Source organism: Equus przewalskii, chromosome 23 (genome assembly GCF_037783145.1).
Source record: "Equus przewalskii isolate Varuska chromosome 23, EquPr2, whole genome shotgun sequence".
Lineage (NCBI taxonomy): Eukaryota > Metazoa > Chordata > Mammalia > Perissodactyla > Equidae > Equus > Equus przewalskii.
Window position 1 is genome coordinate 19,991,945 of NC_091853.1, and position 5,454 is coordinate 19,997,398.

At 38.7% G+C, this 5,454-nt stretch overlaps 1 pseudogene; it reads right to left on the bottom strand.

Moving 5' to 3' along the window:
- Positions 1-1,314: 1,314 nt before the first annotated feature.
- On the bottom strand, positions 1,315-2,481 carry LOC103559380 (CDGSH iron-sulfur domain-containing protein 1 pseudogene; annotated as a pseudogene).
- Positions 2,482-5,454: the final 2,973 nt, after the last annotated feature.

Below are 5,454 nucleotides of genomic sequence, written 5' to 3' on the forward strand. Positions count from 1 at the left end.
TTAAGAATGAATGTACTATATGATCCAGCTATTCCACTGCTGGGTATTTATCCAAAGAACTTGAAAACACAAATGTATGAAGATACATCCACCCCTATGTTCATTTCAGCCTTATTCACAATAGCCAAGACTTGGAAGCAACCTAGGTGCCCACGAAGGGACGAATGGATAAAGAAGATGTGGTATATATACACAATGGAAGACTAATCAGCCATAAGAAATGATGAAATCCCGCTGTTTGCGACAACATGGATAGACCTTGAGGGTATTATGGTAAGTGAAATAAGTCAGAGGGAGAAAGTCAAGAACCATATAATCTCACTCATAAGGAGAAGATTAAAAACAATGACAAACAAACACATAGCAACAGAGATTGGATTGGTGGTTACCAGAGGGGAAGGGGGGAAGGGGGAGGGTGAAAGGGTTTTTAGGAACACATAGGTGGTGATGGACTGTAATTAGTCTTTGGGTGGTGAACATGATGTAATCTACACAGAATTCAAAATATCTTTTGATGTACACCTGAAAGTTATATAATGTCATAATCCAATGTTGCTGCAATAAAAATTAATAAAAAATAAAGAAAGAAAATAAAAATATATACACAATTATCAAAACAATATTACAGTGTAATTTTAAAGACTTTATAGAATGAGAATTTATTCCCTTCCTTAGAAAACCAGTGCATGATTTGTCTCCCGTGTGCACCAGGATGGCTCACCAAGTAAGGCAAACTCCATTGATGAATAAATGACAAGCAATAGGGTATATTGGAGTGTAAGTGGAAGCCATTTGGTTTAAAACTAATTTGGCCTGATTTGTTTTTCCAGGAAGGCCTGACGTGGCCTGTTGAGCATGCATTGTACTTCTGCTTTAAACATTTATGATGTCCCAAAGACAAGAATGATGCCCTTAAAGATAAGGATGTATCTTCCCCATCTTGGCATTCATTTAGGGGTAAGCATCGCTTCCTAAAAACTAAGGATTAATTACTAACCTCCTGTACTCACCTTGTGACCACTCACCTGCTGTGCCAGCAAAGCAATCACATGACTATCATAAAAAGAACATTCCCATCATATGTGACATATGCTCTTTGTTCTGAGATGGTATATAACCACTCTGTACACCTTACTTCTTTGATGCCCTTCCTTCCTTGGGGAAGGAAGGCCCTGGGTTATAGTCCTCAAACTTGACTCAATAAACTCACCCCAGTTTTGATTTATAGACTGATTATGGATTACTTGAATCAACACCATGAATATGAAAGCTGCAGTTTGCCGTATACCACATCTAGAACCCAAGGGAGGTGAATTAGACAAAAGTGGTAGTTATTCTAATTAAACAATCAGGTAACATCATGACAAGTTGGTTTACAGCATCAAGACTGTCCATTTTTGTTTCTTTTTTCTGAATTATCTGAAGTCCCATGTTGTCTCCAGTCTGTTTGTTGCATTTTGTGTGAGAGCCATCACAGAATGGGAAATTTTGGACCTCCAACAATGGCAGTACACAGCTTTATTTCCCAAATCCTCTATGTGAAAAGCGTGTGCTATCCTGGGCTTGTCCTGCCGGATGTGAAGGTTTGCTATAGATTTGTTGCAACGATTTTTAACATAAAATCTTTTGTAAGCTGGATAACCAATTGCAGCTGTCCCAACAGCAATGGTAACTGCTGGGATCCATTCAGCTTGTACCCTGGAGGTCAGACTCCATTTTACACTGAAATAATGACAAATTCCAAAAATGCAAAAGAAATCAATTGTTTTCTTGTCGTTATTGATGTAAAAACCAACAGAAAGTTAACAAAAGATAAAATGATATGGAGCCAATGACAATTTAATTGTCTTCTATTCAGAGTATAGATCTTAGATGGAAGAAAAACTTTTCACTCACTAGGCATATAGCTTTACACATCACTGAATCATTCTCTTCAGGTAAGGCTCTCTCCTGGTATAAGAAGTAATCATGAGCTTAAAAAACAACCTGGAAACTTTTCAAGTGTCTCCAGGATGTTTCCCCTTAGACTCTTTGTGGTGTTGTGATTTATAATAAGAAATATATATTTGGTTTTTGTCCCCTTTCTGGAACAGAGCTCCTAAAACCCTTGGAATTTCCTAAGTGATGAGAGTAATCGAGGTGTCTTTTGTTATGTTAATGAGGTGGCTTTTGGAAAGCTCCTTGGGATGGGGGTTGGTTGCCAGGAGAAACAACCATGAGGTTAGAGGGTTGGAACTTTCATTCCCACCTCCTCACCCCCAGGAGGGGAGAGAGGCTGGAGATTGAGTTCAATCACCAATAAGTGATGATTTAATCAATCTTGCCTATGTAATGAAGCCTCTGTAAAAACCCCAAAGGACAAGGTTCGGAGAGGTTCTGGGTCAATGAACACGTAGAGATTTGGGAAGAGCAGCTGGCTCAGAGAAAGCATGGAAGCTCGGCTCCCTTTTCTGCATACCTTACCCTCTGCATCACTTCCATCTGGCTGTTCCTGAGTTATATCCTTTTATAATAAACTGGTAATCTAGTGAGTGAACTGATTTCCTGAGTCTTGTGAGCCACTCTAGCCAATTAATTGAATCCAAGAAGGGGGTCCTAGGAACCTCTGATTTATAGCAGGTAGGTCAGAAGCATAGATGACAACTTGGTTTTGCAATTGGCATCCTAAGTGGAGGGCAGTCTTGTGAGACCGAGCCCTAAACTTGTGGAATCTGATACTATCTTTAGGTAGATAGTGTCAGAATTGAGTTGAACTGTAGGACACCCAGCTGGTGTCAGAGAATTTCTTGGTAGTTTGAGGGAACTGCCCCCTCCATCAGAATTGGAGTCAGAATCATTACTCCTCAAAGTTCCTTTCAAATTCCCCTATTCTGTCAATGGTATCACAATTCTCTTAGTCTCGCAGACTTGAAATTGTGCTATAATTTTGGATCCTTTCTTTTCTTCAATTGTAGTGGCAATCAGTTAATGAGTCCTGATGAATCTTGTTTGTCAATGCATCATGTATTGCCCTCTCCTAACTTTACTTTCCAAATCTCACATCTGAGTCCCGCTTAATAGCTGAATCCTCAAAGTATTGACATACTACTTCTCAAAACGCTAATTTCATCACATCTTCTTATACTCAAGAACCTCCAATAGTCCTCTATTGTTTGATATCAAGCTTTATTTATTTGCCTAGCAGTCTGAATTCTCCTAAATTTGTCACCAAATAATCTATAGATTTTGCTTCTTTCTCCCCACAATGAAGTTTTGCTCTGTGCTCAGCTCCACTCTTCAACCATTTCCACTCTGTTCTTGAAGACTAGCTTATGTGATCCCTTGTCCTCTGACTTTTGGGTTTGGTCCATAGGGAGCACTGTCAAGGGATTTATGGGTTAAATATACCTAAATTTGTTTAAGAGAAACTTGCATTTAAGATAAAGGCAAAAAATCCCAAACAAAATTGTTTTCTCTCCATCCTAACCAGAATCACAGTAAATTATACAGAATCTCACAGAAAAAAAAAGGATCATAAAATTTATATACTCCAACCCTCTTCCAAAGCCAAAGCATTCTTTAGAATAGTCCCTAGCTTGTATTCTCTCTTTTCCAAGAAATTCCTTGCAGTCTTTGCCAGCTTTCACTCTGAGAAAGTTCTTTCCCATATCAAACTTTCTATCTCATCAGTTATATCCATTGCCCCTCTCTACTACTCTGGACCCTTAAAAATAAAAACACAATCTCTCTCCTTATGTTAGTAGTTCAAATATTTTATGACAGCTATTACTTTGTCTACTCTGCCCTAAGCTGGAAATTTCCAGTTTTAGAAACTATGTCTGCAACAACATGTTTTTAGGACCTATAGAACCTGTTGACCAAGTCTTCCCTCCAGGGCTCACTACCTTATGACAACTCTCTTTTGGCAGGTGCCAGTGCTACTATGTTAGCACTGACTCTTCTGTGGTGTATGAGCTCCTTAGAATCAGTGTGGTGTCATATTCTTTCTTGTATTCCCAGTGCCTTGCCCCAGTTATTAGCACTTTCATATTCATTTATTTTTAAACAAATAGATAAAGTCATGTGTGGCTTAAAGAGGATGAATTCTGAGAAATGCGTTGTTAGGCAATTTCATTGTTGTGATAATGTCATAGAACTAAAGGGAAACAAAATTTACCACTCCTAAATGTGTGTCCTTGACATGAGGATTATTTTAGGCTGATTATTTTTAAGGAACAAAAGACTCAAAGTTTTTCTTGTTACCTTCCCCTTAACTGCCTAAAAGAGTTCAGATGAAAAAGCCTATCTCAGGAAACAAGCTATCGCCTTAGCATAATAACATGACCTAGGTGGTAGACAGGGAGGAACCTAGAAAAGCCTGTTTGTTGGGCTCCCCTTCGTGTCCTTCTGTTTATGTGGCCAAACACTTGTTTTCCAAATGTTTGCTCCTTTTCCTCTACCTGTGAATTGCCTTCCTTCCCTTTGAAGTCCCTGACTCTCCCCACCCCCAACATTTTCTTTTGTCTTTAGCTGAGGATGGTATTTAAGGTGAAAGCTTGGGCCATTTTGGTGAGTTACTCAGTTTTCCTGGGTTTCTCCTATGTATACATGTTATTAAGCTTTCATTTGTTTTTCTCCTGTGAATCTGTCTCATGCCAATTTAATTCTTACCAGACAGAAGAACCTAGAAGATTAGAGGAAAATTTCTTCCTCCCCAACGATACTTACACAGACCTAGATGATATAGCCTAATACCCATGTGGGCTATATGGTACTAATCTTACGGGACCACTGTTGTATATGTAGTAAGCTATTGACCTAAGCATCATTATGGTTAGTGGCACATGACTGTAGACGGATCCAGCTATTCCCCTTTTAATGTTTTGAGTGTGCCTCTCCCTCTCAGAAATGAACTCAGTAGTTCAAATGGGGTCCAACTAATATAGAGGGGCTTGGAGCTATACTCGTTCAAGATAGACTATCAAACTCCCTATAATGCAGCTTGAGATTATATTAGCATCTTTTTTCCTCCAACCATACCAAATACATTTTAAATTAAAATCAAATACTTTTTTTTTTTTTTTTTTTGCTGAGGAAGATTTGCCCTGAAGTGACGTCTGTTGCCAATCTTCCTCTTTCTGTATGTGAACCACTGCCACAGCATAGCCACTGACCAGTGGTGTAGGTCTGCACCTTGGAATCAAACCCAGGCCAACTAAGCAGAGTGGTCTAACCACTAGGCAACCAGGGCTGGGTGTCAAATACTTTTTTTATATATTACATCCAAACCATATTCTCTTAGCATGTATTGGTACAAGAGCATTTCTTATTCTTATCCAAATATAGAAATCCATGTTTATCTATGCTAAATTTATTCTGGCTGAATCTATCAAACCATCCTTTGAAATCACCTTGGATTCCGATATCATCCATTAAATTTGTTATCCCTCCTACTTATTTATTTGCTAATTATAA